The sequence below is a fragment of the Anopheles stephensi genome, chromosome 2, assembly GCF_013141755.1.
Source record: "Anopheles stephensi strain Indian chromosome 2, UCI_ANSTEP_V1.0, whole genome shotgun sequence".
Classification (NCBI taxonomy): domain Eukaryota; kingdom Metazoa; phylum Arthropoda; class Insecta; order Diptera; family Culicidae; genus Anopheles; species Anopheles stephensi.
In genome coordinates this window covers 27,629,188-27,645,193 of record NC_050202.1, presented here as the reverse complement: position 1 = coordinate 27,645,193, position 16,006 = coordinate 27,629,188, and the positions used below count along the sequence as shown (strand labels likewise).

At 46.9% G+C, this 16,006-nt stretch overlaps 1 protein-coding gene across 1 annotated transcript in view; it reads right to left on the bottom strand.

Annotated features, from left to right (window-relative positions):
• Nucleotides 1–16,006, bottom strand: part of LOC118506026 (serum response factor homolog) — a 121,675-nt gene that overhangs the window by 57,494 nt on the left and 48,175 nt on the right. The window lies entirely within an intron of this gene.

Here is a 16,006-nt window from a genome sequence, read left to right as displayed (position 1 = left end):
AGAATAGCCGGAAAAATGGATTGACAGACGACGGCACTAAACCGAAAATGGATTATCAAGGATTGTCGCAGCAGGCCAAGACGGTGACGCGGTTGTAGCGCCTAAGTAGTAAGTAAGTAATATACGATGACGGGCAAAAGCAGTGTTCTTTTGGTAGGATTTTATTAATACGTTTTAAAATTAATACCACAACTATCTTGATTATTTTATTGAAAAAGCTATATTATTATTATTATTATTATTATTATTTATTTTAATCTTCAACGGGCCGTATGGCCTAATTAAGGTGTAACAGTTCACTAAAAAAATACATAACAAAAACAAGATATTCATCGCAATTCACTGCGGCCACGGCAAAAGCCGGAGACGTTCCTTGAAGCACTGAGTTGAGATGTCGAATTCGAAGCATTCCGAAACAGTGTTGAAGACAACCGACATGCGGAACATAGGGTCAAACCGACCAGCGCTGGAACGGGGTTGAGCGAGCCGTAGAGTTTCTCTAGCCCTAAGTGTTCGGGATGTTGCATAGATATCGACTCGATGCAACAAATGCGATGATTCGATAGAGCCATTTAGCAATCCAGCGATGAAGAACACTATGCATTACGTCATCTAACCGAAAGAGGCTCTAGGCCTAGAAGACGGCACCGCGCAGCATACGGAGGAAGATTATTGCGATCCTGCCAGGGAAGTAGACGTAGGGCATATCGCGTGAGCTTACGTTGAATCACCTCAAGTCGAGCTATTGCAGAAGCAGTAGTTTGGCTCCAGACTACGCACGAATATTCCAGAACCGAACGAACGAATACAGTTGTAGACAGCTTTGATGCACATGAGGTTGCGGAATTCGTTAGTTGTCCGGATAACCTCGCCAAGTAATTGATTTCCTCTGGCTACAACGTCATCGGTTTGCTGTTTAAAGTTCAAACTAGAGTCAAGCAGAACGCCCAGGTCTTTGGCATGATTTGGTCGATTAACTGCAGTGCCGTCCATGAAGTAGGTACGAGTAACTGGGCTCCTGCATCGACTAAAAGACACACAGAAGCATTTCTCGATGCAGATAGGCAGTCCATTACGCTTGCACCACGAACAGAAGATTTCGATGCAGTCTTGCAGGAATATACAATCACCTGTGTTGTGAATAGGCGCAAAAATTTTTGTATCGTCGGCAAACAGACCGACACTGTTGGGCGGTAAGGCGAGGGTAACATCGTTGATGAACAATATGAAGAGAAGCGGGCCAATATTGCTTCCTTGTGGCACACCCGAGCTGCTGACTATTTCTTTGGACGTGTGCTTATCAATTTTCACGATGTATATGCGATTAATAAAGTAAGACTTAAGCCACTGTACCTAGCTTATCGAGTTAAGCGAGAAGAATTGCGTGAGGATGAGAGTCAAATGCTGCTTTCAGATCTGTATAAATTGTATCTTCTTGAGCTCCGGCATCAATTTGGCTAGTGCAATAGGTTACAAATTCAACCAGGTTCAAGGTAGTCGACTTTTTTGGGAAGAATCCATGTTGATACGGGCTTAAGTAGCTGCGGCATGCATATAGCAGATTTTTGTATAACACTAGTTCGAACACCTTGGCAATGGCACACAAAGATGTAATACCCCGGTAATTGATGGCATCTGTCCTGTCGCCCTTTTTATAGATGGGAACCATCCAAGATTTCCTCCATGTTTTGGGAAAGTAGCCATTGGCTAGCGACGCATTGAACATTTTTGCAAGGATAGGTGCTACTGTCGTTTGACAGCGTTTCAGCACGGTAGAAGGAAGGCTTTAGTTGCATTAGGGCTGATAAAACGATATCACTGTCGATGAAAGGAGCACTCATGTTAATTGCGCCAGCCGGAGTGTTGACGAGAGCAGCATCAATGGTATCGGTATCATTCATGGCCGGTGAAAATTTTCAACACTTCCAACAAAATCTCAAATTGTATCTATCTTACCGATAAAAAAAAAACTAATACAAAAACATTGTCTGCTCTACGTCGACTTTTGTTTAAGAGCACAAGAAATAATATTTATTACAAATAAAACACATCCCCCATGCCTTTACTTTCATACCACACCGTCCGTTAATTGTGTTTACCATCTTCTCGGCCCTCGGCAATTGGTTCGCCGCAACCGAACGATGGGACCTTTCACCCGCGTCCCAGGGTGCACAAAAGTGCTGCCTGCCAACCTTCATAAGACAAAAGAAAGGTTGGCCCTGCAAACAAAACCAAACGCAACGCACCACAAACTGATAGCAGCACCAACAAAGCAAAAACGCAGCAAATACTCCTCATCGCCGGACCTCCGGGTCGTCCGCGCGCTACCAGCACCGTGTGCCGCTCCGAAAGTGATCTAATTTAAAATTCAGAACGGTTCTGCCCGTTTGTTATTTTCCATCGACGGTCGACTCTTTTGGAGCGTACCGCACGGCACGGCCCTCCGTATGGTGGTGGTTCGGTTGCGCATCTCCACGAGCTGCCAGCCTCACAATCGTTCCCGCGCAACACGGCATTCTTTGCGCGAACCGTTTTGCGCGACAACGCGTGCTTAACGACGCAGCATCATCGCGGGTTGCAGGTTGTAGCCCCGTGTTATTCGTATATGCCGATCGCGAATAGCTGCTCCACATTCGCAGAAAGGGAAGAAGTACGGAGTGCCGAAAGTGTGTGGTACGGTGGCCGGGCTAGCTGGCGGACGGGCGCGGATCGGTATCCCTATGCTCCCAGAGGCAGCCTTTTACAATGATACGCGAGTGAACCGTGAACCGGTTTTTCGAGCGGTGTGTGTAAAACCGGCAGCTTCTACAACAGACAATTTCCACAATCTCAGTTTCGTGAGATCGTCGATCTTCGGACGATCCTGGGGGCAGACCCTTACACCCAGGCAGACGCATTATACGCAGTGACTCGTCCCTTCACCAGCGAAACCTCCAAGCTCTCCTGCCCCCCGCCCCCAAAACACTCCACTGCCTGTCGGTATCTAGAGCTGAGGTCCCGAGTTTCCCACAGGCGGGAAAAATGCGTACGTGAAAACAGGACCCGTAGCGTACTCGGCCGCAGCAGCAACCAGTGGCCAATAACTCGACTGACGAGGTACGAGTGTATTAAACATTGTTTCGGAAACTGGTCCCCCACAGGCTGGGGTCCGGTTTGTGGAAGCTCAGCCCGCACAGGGCATGTTTCACAGCACAGCACAACCAACCGCCCGCCGGGACAATTCTAAGCATTATCATACGATTATTACAGACGAAAATTCGTCCAAACTTCTTAACAATGGCTTAGCCACGGACTATAAATATTCACCGAACGGTAAAGCTTCTTGAACGCGCAGTACGTAATGTATTGGTTCGGATTGACAGACTAGCTATCATGAACTGGACATTAAATCCGCGTCTGCGGCACAATACAGCAATATTCATAATAATCAGATACCAGCCAGCAGACGGAACGACACACGGAGCAGCTGACTCTTCTCGTATATTGAATTCAAATTTCTGCCCATCAGCAATCCAGCCTAAGTTGATCATAAAATCATACCTTCTTGCTGTCGCTGCTTCGGCTACCCGCCACAGAAACGATCTCGAAACTCGAAGAACAGGACAGGCTATTCAATGGAGAGTTTCCGTCGCTGTACGATGCGAAATATTTATGAACTATACGGTTTTGACATAATCGATGAATAATCAATATTCGTTATCATCAGCCGATTGAGTAGATTGTTCAGGACAGGGGGGCAATTCTATTGATTGATTCAACAAATCTATAGGACATTGAGGATTTTGCTTTACAGAACAGTTCTTTCATCTAAATATTTCTTGAATGATCGTTGATCATTAAAAGATCTAGAACGGCTTTCTAAAATCTATCTTAAGCCCCATGCCTTTAAATCCTTCGTTTGATCGGATAAAATTTCAACAATGTTCCTATTTCTACGTACGCACTTTCACCATTGTTTCCATTTGCGGCTGGCAAGTTTTCGATGCTTTTCAGACAGACATCAGCAGAAAGGCAAAACATGATCGATATGAGACGAACGACGTATGTGCGTCGTTACATCCCAAGGGCAACGGTTCCTCGCTTTGCGATACCGCTGGTGGGAAATTCTTCCATTTCTGGTACATTTATTCATGACTCACTGCCGAACGAACGCATCTAAAACTAGTCGCTTCAAGGCGCATAGCAAACCAGGGATCGGGTTTCGATATCGATGGACAAGCACCGCGCACGATCGCGATCATCAGTCTCGCCTTTTGTTCCGAATCAAAGAGTTGTCAAAGTCAAACCCCTCCCCGATCTTATCTGCGATCCAACGGGATCCAGAAGTTCGAGGCTCGGGTTGCTCGAAAAAATGTGTGACTATGACAACCCGCCGGCAGACTGTTTGCTCGTTACACAAAAGCCTTCCCCAGAAGCTTTGTCGCGTACGGGTCTGTTAAGCTGGGGAGGAGCCCGTGGGGCTGTGCTCGACGATTCGTAAAACGGTGGGAAAACAAATCGTTTATAGAGCCGAGAGCTTCGGGACGCATCTAGCATGCTGCTGATGAGATCACGATAGCACCATTCATATTGCAATGTGAAGCGGTTTCTGCTACGCTTCTGTCGTGTGTATTTGATTCTGGATAGTGTGAACATGCCGAGACGAGCAAAGTGTCATACCAGGTGCAAATTGCTCTTAGGTATATGGACAATAACTTCATTTTTTTGTTTATTTAATGAGGCTTTGAGGATCAAATACATAAATCGCCTCTTGATACATAAAATTGGATTGGTTCAAAATTCAAACTTTAAAGGTTTTTCAAATATTTTGAGAACATTTGGATCAAGTTCTTGTACTTAAAGATTCTAGTTAATTGATGGTTGGCCTTAAATATTCATTCTGCTCCGAAAGTTCGGATGGGAATCGATACCGATCCTTACGTGTTAGCAATCTACTCCGCCATCACTAAACCTACTGTCATGCAACTTCTGCCAGCATATCTGTGAAAATTAAAGCAATTCTTACATATCTCACATTGATTTGGTACACTTGCTAAACCCAGCATCAAACATCCCAGATCGATAGTCATTGAGCGTCTCGAAAGCCCGAAGCTCAAGTCCACTTTACCGCAATCCGGCCAATCAGATACTCCAGCATCAGCTGATCTGACCCCGGGATCAAGCGTCAGAGGCGCGTGCGCTAGGCTTCAAGGCACAACTTCCTCATGGAAGCAGCGAAAAATAAAAACCCCGATCGTCCCCATGGGTACCCCGTAAGCACATGTGACAGAATGCGCGAGTCACGGCGGTACCACACAGCGCAGAATATTGGAGGTTTTGATTTTTTTTTTGTACCTCCACGAAGGAAGGTTCATATTTTATCTATTAGTCACGATTTGTAATAAAAAATAATAAATACGTTAAGAAAATTATCTCCGAGGTCTTCCGCTCCCCTTTCCGCGCGCTCGAGTGGGGAAAGCCTCGTTTTCGGGACCTCATATATCTCCAGATCGCTCGCCAGATCTAGCCAACTCTATTAAAACGGAACACTTTGGGCGCGTGTTTGGCGGGCCCAGCCTGTACCAAGTGGCCGTGTCGGAGTGCCCCGGCCAGCTTGTCTACATCTCGTTTATAACTGTGCGAGCATAAACTCGGTCGTTCAGCTATGCGCAGGAAAAAACGTACGTTGGGCAGGATGCAAAGAAGTGAGCAGGAAAGAGGACAATATTTATCTGTTTATGTTTTGATAGATTGTGCATGAACTCTGAAGTGTTCGCGTGGAGAGTCTCATCTGTGCGATGCGTCCACCACGCCAAGCTAGAGCCCAACCACAGCTAGCGGACGTTGAAATCTCCCTAACCCTGAAGAATAAACTTCGCAGGCCATCTGGAAGAGCAAAAGAAAGGTCCAAGAGCAAAAAAAAAGGGTTGCTGTAGGAAGTGACACCGAAGCACCCAAGCAGTATGGCCCCCCTACACATGATAAACTGAGAGAGACAAAAAAAAAATGCTACGACGAGCAAGTACGCTATGGTTCCAAACAAACCGGGTGGAAAGATATATCGATATCGAATGCATGATTTATGTGTGAATTGATCGATTGATACGTTAAGCAAGATATTTAAATATTTATGTCGATGGAGAAGCCGCCGCGTGCGGCGTGCTGATATCTGGTGCCCGCCGAGAGATTGGTGTGGTGTAAATATTGGCTGGCTGCGCAAGGGTTTGTTTTTGTCTACAGATTCTGGGCAGATTCAGACCTCCGGCCAAACGGTGGTTGATACCGTATCGAACGATCACACATCATACGCGCCCCCAGGTAAAGCGTTCCAGACCTTGTGGTCACGCTTATCTAAGATGAAGCTCGCGCTCACTACGCGTAACGTTCAGATCCCGTTCAGCGCTTCACGTGAGAAAAGTGATGTATTAATTATAGTTCTTTGAACTGCCTCTGAAGGGTCCTGTCGGCAAAAGGGATAACCGGTTGAGTTCCAAAATGATGCTTCAGCTCTAACTCTGCAAAGGTGACTTGCCTGGCGGTTAAGTCGATGGCTCGCATATTTCAAGTCCCTAAGGATCACCTCAGAATTCTCAGACAAAAAACTCTGTACTCGCACGGACACATACACACACACACACACACACACAAACGAAGGGAAGTTTATGGTTCCTAACGTGGCTGCGATGGTTGCTTGGTTTTCTGCACAAATAAATAAGAAACAGTAGCCATCCTATGCGGGTCTCTTCCCACCGCCTTCAACAGCGTAGAGGCTGCCTTTTCTGCACCCACAAAAAAAAAGCCGCAGGTCGGAACAAGAGTAGAATAAATCTCCACCAACGAACACATAAATCGCCAAGCCCGTGCCATGGATTGGGGCACACTGACACACACACATTTCCCCCTCGGTCGTTTGCTTTTGGGGCGTTTTTCCGCGAATCGCAGAAAGCGCGAGCACAAGGGCGCGGCCGCAGAGCCTTTGCCCGTCATCTGAATTTCAAATCAAATCGCGGTTTCTAAATCGACCCGATAAATCTTTGCCACTCTCCTGCGCACGGTAGCGCAAGCGAGCAATCGATCGCAAAAGGTTCGAAGAAAATTTGGGACAAATATTTGGGACGCTATAACATCGCGGCCACTGTCGCCCCTTGTCAGCGAGCTTTCATTGGCGCATTGCTGCACTCTACCGGTAATCATCCTGACGCGCCGCACGACGAGGCTTGCGTTGCGGCAACAATCGTTTCACGCGTCCCGGTTTAAGTGGTTTCCCGAAAAATGTGAAACTTTGCGTAAAATTCACAAACTCCGGTGAAGACGTTGTTGTGCCCTGGTTGATATGATCGCTTTTTTGTTGGCTCAGTTTTGTGCCACTGTGCCTTTCAAACTGGATCCATACCATGCACTGTGCGCAACGGATGCGGGCCACGGTTACGATCAGTCATGACGTTGATAAGTTACGCTACTCTACCCCGTACCCTTGCTGCATTCCACTGTTTGGCAGAAAAAAAAATGCGAATTTGGTCTCCCGTAGCGATGCACTTGAAGAGTACGGTGATTCGGGAATGCAGGACTAACCATCATACGAAGAGCAAAACGATGCGTCTATACAAGTGCCATTACCGCCAGAAATATCTACAAACCTCATCAACACACTTTTTTACTGGACAGTCCTGGCGCATTATTAAATAGCATTTAAATTCACATTTCCATATGAAAAGAAATTAAGACTTCAATTAAAATGTGTTTTAGAAAGTTCCAACTCCGTTGTCCGTTGTCCGTGTCCGTTGACTCCGAAACCACATCACTATGCTATTAGGCATTTAAACATCAATATAGGTGAATAAAATTACGAACTACCCGAACTTCCTGCAGTTTTCCTCAGCTTAGCTTCATCGAGTACAAAACGTTAGTCAACTATGGTTAATGGTTTCGAGGTTGAGTTTTACCCCCGCACAATAAAGATATTCTTGAGCCAGTGTTTTTAAAAAGATGTAAGTGGTTTCATCAAATTCTTTCCTAAATGTAATGCAATGCAGTCAGTCCAAACACTCAAGCAACAACTGAGCAAGAGCAAAACCTGCAAGCCCCATCACGTATCTCACACCAACCGGCCGCTGAATATTCGCAACGCGGGCCGCAGCAAACCGTGGAAACCGTGAAGAAGCTCAAACGATCTTGCTGACACAACAGCACGGAGGCATAACGTTCCTCATTCCGGGCAAAGTGGGGAATATAGAGTTCAACGGTGCCAAAGAAATGTCCACTTCTTTGCACGATAACTCGATCGGTAGCGCAGTCCGCCAGCGTACGGTAGCGTATATGCGCGAAAAAGGTTTATTTATATCACTGAATGGTAATTCCGACGGGTAGAATACGAACCGTGGCAATCGAAACCGTGGACTGTCGTCGCAAGATCACGTACAGACGTCCCACGGACGTCGGGGAACCTCGTCCTAGCGGAACACGCACCGATCAACAATTTGATCGGCGTGATCGACAGGTTCGAACGGATCGAGAATACTCGCTGCGATCGTGGCTGCAGAAGACTGCAGCGATACAGCGCGATGGTTTTGCAGCGGTGCAAACCGGAGGCACTTGCAGGTACGAGCGTCCGTAGTCGCTCTAATGAGGAAGAGAATTTTAAATAGCATTTGAAAAATATTTCACTTGTCGTTCGTCAACGGCGCGACATCCTACGACCCCGATCGCACACAATAGGCAGAAAGGCACACACACACACGCGCAGGACACGCAGGATATCACGTCGGATGTCAAGTTGTAAAGATTTAGGAGTCTAATTATCGTGTCTGAAGTTGGTTAGCTGGCGCGCTGGCAGCGCAAACGATCTGGTCGGATCGGTGATTGGGCTGTCGTCAACATATCCAACCGAGACGACACGTCATCTTCATCACGCTCGGAACGTGAAGGTGTAACCGGCAGCAAACCTGTCGTATACTGTAACGCATTGCTCGTTGGTGCAGGCTCATGTTCAGCGTGTCGATGAGACGTGGTTGCACTGGAACCGTACCACAAATCGCGTCTTGTGTTTCTTCACCTTCTGCCTCAGAAATCCATCAGGGGCCGATTATTAGCGTAACAGATAACGAGTACGAGATGACACGCGATAAGAGTACGCTAGATTCCTTCGAGAACGTGTTTCAACGGGTGGCACAGCATGGAATCGATTGTGTGTGTGTGTGTGTGTGTGTGTGTGTGTGTGTGTGTGTGTGTGTGTGTGTGTGTGTGTGTGTGTGTGTGTGTGTGTGTGTGTGTGTGTGTGTGTGTGTGTGTGTGTGTGTGTGTGCGTTGAAATTTTAAACGCTCCAAGTAATGTTACCTTACTTTTACTACCAACAATAAGCATTCGATTCTGCAATAAAGATCATACGCTAGAGATGAGCTCAGTTTCGCGATCATGCCACCGTTACACATACGGAACACAACAAAGCCATCATCCATCAGTTTCGGCACATTTCAATCTTCACTTTCACAGCATTTCTGTGTGCGAAATTCTCGTTCACATTCCATTGCAACACCATCCCTCGTCCTGGTTTCCCTGTCAATTATAAGCACAGCGCACACTCGGCAGGGTATCGTACGGCGTTTGGAGAAGTCAATCAAGAGTATCCTCTGTACGGCTCATGAAAACGCAACGCAAAGCAGCTGCAATAATCCTTCCCCCCTTTTGCTTAACCCGTAGGCGATAACTATCGGCGGAACGGATCAAAACGAGCTTCGCCCTCAGCGGGTCGAGCTGCTGCCGCTGGTGCTGAGTGACTGACTAGCTGGCTGACTGACAGGATCAATAATCGATATGCCCATCATCGATATCCTTGCAGTGGCCGTCGGACGATGTGCCGGCCCTGCCGGATGTGCAGACAGTGGGGAATCAACCGGTCGGTGCACTGAAATTCGATTATCGCTATTCGATCCCGGTTTGGTTGAGTGAATTTTCAAAGAACCGTACAGCCGGCACACACGGTATGATAAATACATTATAAGTTCGGCACTGCACTTGGATCTTAAGTCCTGATTGCAGCGTCACGGAGAGTACGGCACTGGTTTCGATTTCGTGACGTTGGCAAATTTCAGCAGTCAACAGGTATTTACTGATGAAACGAGATTATATTCCAAGGCGCGATCGTCGGTAAGTGTATCCAATGCGTCATGCTGCGTTATCAACCACCATATACTTTACAAGGAAAAGTATTTTAAGCTCAAAATAATGACACGTTTAAAACAAACATAAACGACCGGCATATGTCTTTATTACATTAAGCTTACACACTATTTTAATTTGAAGTTTCACTAGTGGCAGTATTCCGTGAAGTTCTAGTCAAGTTAATGCCACACAAACTGTCAGTCATTTTTGGACAATACTATTGACACCGTAAGAATAGGTGTCGGTGAAGATCGTTAATCTTGGGACATTCAACACTTTGATCAACATATCTACTTAACGAAGACAGCGACAAGAGATTTGGAAGCGTTTTAATCCATTCGCCCAACGTTGGAGCCTCGCACTCAAGAGCTTCCAACACCTCCCACCTATTGCTCCTAGATTTAGATTTTACCGAATGACACCCTTAACATCGCTATGACTCGAGTTCCGGGAGCTCCGTCCAGCATCAGCTGATGCTACCGTTGCAGCGAAAACGTGCTTCTTGGCCTGCGGCACCATTATGATAATGCCTGGAGAACAACAATGAATATCTGTTTTTCGCTCACTCGCAGGCCTTCGCATCAACCTACTAGCGCGACTAGTCTGTCGACAGCTCGAGCTCTCCAACGGACAACAGTGACCCCGTCAGGCTACCCAGCTTCCAGGTTCGATCGATTTCGTTTTCTTTTGCCGGCTCACTTACTTTCCCGCATTCCCTGCTTGCTCTTTACTTGATACACTACACTTCAGCGTCTTACACTTCTCTGTTTCGCACCGGTGGAACTGTCTCATTCGCTCCAACAGTAGCTACAAAGATCACCCTCCACCACTCGAGTCGCCGCACTCTGTTTTTATGTGGCGCTGTGAGATGCGGCGCTGTTGGCTACGAGCGTACGAATGAGAAAGAGGAGAGCACGAGATCGGCCTACCAGCACACATCATTGGCAAGACCGAAACAGCACGCACGGTTTGGAGCTAAGGTACGTCGCCGACGGTACAACAAAAAAACACCGAACCCAGAACCATCTGATATTTGAACATTAATTTAATCTAATTCCGAACCATTTCTGCACCGCACCGGCAGCGAAATCGTTCCGTTTGCGGCGGAAATATACCGAGAGCGGAGTGAAATGGACCGTACAGGATGCAGGTGACGTAATATCGCGCCCGTATTCAAACATGTGGATCCTTATTTGGAAGGTTGTTAAATTAACCCTAGCCAGCCAGTTTCCATGGGCCGAGCGAAATATCGGCGTTCGGGGATTTCGCGCACCGGATTGTGACGGATTGTTGCGACGTCAGCACCAGGCTTCGTCGTCGAAATGGGTGAACCGGGGCTGGTGCTTGGAAGTCTCCGCTGGCGGAGGTGGGGGGGGGGGGGGGAGGTATCTTTTTGGCGACATGCTACACCGGTACCGTTGCGTCCGATGACCGAAGTAAAGGGGCCTGTTGCGTACACAAACGTCTGTCTGGCCGGCTCCACACAACGCTACAATGCATTCCCTTTTCGCAAAGGGTTCCGAGTTCCGGGCGCCGGGTCTGAGCTGCGGAAGGGAAAGGGGGAAACAGAGAAGGGCGGGAAAAAAAAACGTATCATTGACCCAACCATATGGGAAAATTGGTGAGGTGTTCGGGAGTAGGTACCACCAAAGATGAGCTATGACGAAACCACGAAGAAGCGGTGCGAAGTTTCTCGTTGCACGTTCGACTTCGTTGATGGATCTATCTTCTTTTTTTTATTGCGGTGCCGTTTCTCTGCATCTCGTTGTCGATTCATTTCGATTTCTCATGGTCGTGGGGGAAGGCTCGTTTGGGAAGTGGAGCGTAGCATAGCAACCGCAACCGACGATATCTCATCCCGCGCGAGAAAGATGCGCCCAAAGTCCGAGCCATCTGCTGATTAATGGTCGCGCGATCCGTATCGGTAACCTTGGGGGTACTCATCGTCGTCAGGCGCCTTTTAAGAAACGGGACGAGCGAAAAGGCACCTCTTTACACCTGGTGAGAGCTGTTGGCGGGGGATTCATTTGCTGCTACAAGGCAATCGTGAACGCCTTGCCCAGCGTAAACTGCGGTGCTTAGAATCGATGCGACCGATGCGAGAACGTGATTAAGGATGCACCATTTATCACCTTTTCATCTGCCAATGCCAAAGTCAATGCGTGAGGGAAAGTGTGCGTCTAATCATTCCAACCGGTGCAATAAGGCTAGATTATGAAGCCTTCATAATCATAGGTTGGATCAGATGTGGCCGAAAATGTGTGAATATCAATAGAAGTTCATCAATGAAGGTTTAAAAGACAGCGTTCTTTACTACAAATAATGAGGTAATCGATCAATCATATAATCATCGATAAGCATTATTATCTGGACACTAGCATATTATCTGGATAAGCTGGAACAGTTACGCCAACACTGAACGCTGGTAAACAGAAGTTATTGTGACGTGTTAGTACACTTCAGCGTAGCACTCAATACGACATTTACATCAGGCAACAGCTTCCTGATGCCCTTCAAACTATGACACGGTTATGCTACTTATTATTCACCGTCCATTTCGTTGCACAACATCGCGCCTTAAGCGTGCAACTATCCCAAGGCGAATGGCACAAGCTGCCATCTGAGCCACACGATCCTTAGCACGCGTTACAGTCACGTTTCTTCCACGGCTAAGTTCACTGGGAAGCGCTGTAAAGCATCAGCGTCAATCGCGCAAGACGAGCAAGATTTCATCAGCTCGCCGGTAGGAGAACATTTTACCATCTCTAACGCCCCATCAATTTGTGGGATGCGAGATTGGACGGTAGAGAATGTGAATTTAAACCAGAGTTTAAATCACTACTGATCGCTGCGGCGCATCTCTTTGGCTTGCAGAGACTTTGTAACTTGTAATATCTGCGGTGAAATGGTTAGATGGTCAACTAAAAGCTGTCTTCCATTCACGTACACATTCTACCATTCTACTGCGTTTTTTTTTCGAGCATACGGCGCCAAGAAACATACTTCTGGAGTGCAAAGCCTTTGCTTATCCCCTCTCAAGCTATTTCTTATGAAGGCTCGAAGGCTGTCCATCAAGTTGTTGGACCAGCTTCCACTAATTGACTCCACATGGAACAGATGGGCGCAGCGGTAATGGAAGAGACTTTGATCAGAGAGTCACCTGGTAGGTGACTCTGCAACGTTGGTATCTAGCTAGTTGAACATCAATACCAGATCTCGGAACTGGACAAGTATCATGTGATCACTTAGACGAAACGCTTAAGAATGGTCAATGATAAAGGAAGTATTGTTCAATAGCCGAAGAAGAACCATTATTTGGAAGCTATGAGTCTTATCCTTTCTTAGCTAGCAAATCCCAACTATACTTTATCATCAATCAGGTTGATGTAAACAATTAGAACGATTAAAATCGATCACACCGTTAAAAAGCTTTCGTCCTTCTCCACATCTTAGTATCAACAACCATCAATCGAGAATAAATACCTTCCCGCGAAAGACTCAAAAGCCAGAGAACTGCAGCTCATGCAATATGTATAATTTGTATTCAACAGGCGGACCCAACTTTCCTTCCTTAATGCTAGTCTTCTCACCTTCCACCATTATTCGCCATCCTTAGCGTAAGTGTTATAGCGACTCATCACACGTTAAACGATTATGCCTCACACCATTACGTAATAAATCTATCATCGATCGGGCATAATTTTGCAACGCAAGAGGGTCCCTCGCCTCGGTAGGTCCATCAATCGTCCGCACGCGTTACCAATTTATGCCCGTTAGAGACGAGAATTTTTATGGATTCTCTCGCGTCCATACGTCCTTCCTTTCCGTACCCAGCACAGACCTTGGCTCAAGGTTGCTGACCAATGTTCGAACCCATTTTTGTGGTGCTCACTAGCCCGAAAGCTGGAAAAGCTTTATAATGCCCTGTGCCTCGTGCCTCGTGCTCAGGTAAAGGTGCCTGGAGCAGGCAGCACTTCGGTAGGTACGATCGTTATTATCACTTTCTTGGACAATGATTTAAAGTTAGTAGCTGCTAGTGGATTTCGGACATTGTTTGGTCCATTATTAAGGTGCTCTGCTTTGCGTCCATTAAATATCTCAAGTTCACCAATATTTAAGATTTCGATCGATAGGGAGTGGTCTCGTCATAAAAAGCAAATAATATTATGCGTCGTTATATTCTAAAGACCACACTTTTAAGCACAAAAAATAGTTTATGCAATACTGTTACTAAGCTAAACCAACTTTAAACCCTCAAGAAATATTCCAATGGCATTAACGACTCCTTAAGGTCTGCGGGACGCGAAGTTTAGCAGCAATGTTGCAAATGTTGGTCTGGGGCCGTCGAACGTGCCAAAACGGCCCCCGCCGAGAGGTGTAGAAAAGCGGTTGATTTGTTTATAATTATGACAAAGTGTGGTTTTGACTCGCCCCATCAGTTCCAAGCCTTTTCTTTGCCCACCCCTACTGCCCGAGCCGATCTGGCCATTAACCGTCCCGTCCCTTCCAAAACGGTGCTCATCAAGCGGTGCTAAAGGGATACATACAGGAACCGGTAGGTAACAACGACCGGAGGCCGGCGATGCCATTGGTTGCCGTGTGCTTTGCTTCACCAACGCCACAACGGCAGGCTCGACTGAATGTTTGTTATTTGATAATTACCAACGCTTGCGCGAGCGCGTCAATCGACAGCACGCCACGATCTTAGGGGTTCCACACTTCAATGGGTGGGACTTCAATTTCTGACTAATTATTGCCTCATTTGCCTACGCCGAACTCCACCGATGATCATCCAGCAAAACCGCGCCCTTCCACCGGACAGACGCTGCCGCCGCCGCCGAACGGGTCTCGGCGGTCTGAACATTTCGTAGCGCAAATTGAAAAATTCCTCTACACCAGGCACTGATTAACGGGGACACGCGATCACCTGTTGTCCCGTAGTTCGATAAAAGGAGCCTGTCATATTTCATCACTTTCTTAATCTGTTTTTTTCCCTGCCTTTCCCTGCCTTTTTCCTGTGACCCATCTGCGCCCCTGGGTGAATGCAATGGTGTCCATTTGAAGCCGGGAGGATTTGTAACCCAACTTTTTGTGTGCCTCCCTTCAGTCCGGGTTAGTTATGGTGGCCGAGCAAAAAACGTGATAGCTTCAACTTTTACCTCTGTCACGCTTGCGAAGGAAGCCTGCCGCCTTTCGTTTCCTTTATTGTCCCCCGGCCCGCACAGGGAAGGTGGTTTCGGGTGTTTCGCTCTCTCCCACTCGCGTGGTTGTTTTTTGCTCAAATGAGCGGCATCCCTCCAGAGCCACCTATAAACCTCGACAGCAGATCCGCCAAAATCTGCGTTCTGCTTTGAATGGGGTGCAAACCTGTTCTACCATCGACCAGGGTGTGAGGTTGGAATTCGATGCAAAAGAAATGCCACTTACGACCTCGAAAGCAGGATGTCCAGATTGCGGATGAGGATGTTCCCGTGATGTATTTTAGCTTGGTAGAGTTATTTTCTGCTTGGGGAGTATCACGCAATACTGGTGATCAATTAGTTGGAGTATCAGGGAGATTATTTGATTAAATCCATGTAAGTAAGACTTCTCGTAACAATAAATAAAACATTACCGCTATCGTGAAGATTGTACTCAAGCTCATACAAAGCGTTAAAGTATAGCTCAAGGAGTACCCTTTCATCACTGGCGACATATTGCCGTAAAGCATTAGTTGATCGTTACAGTGCCTCCTGATGACCACCAATTGTCAAAGCAACTGCTCCCAGCTTCTCCTAAACGATGTACATTAAGTCGATCGTCGTTAGTCGGTCGTATACAGCTAATCTACGGTTGTTATCCCCTTCCCCAAAAACATCCCATTAACGT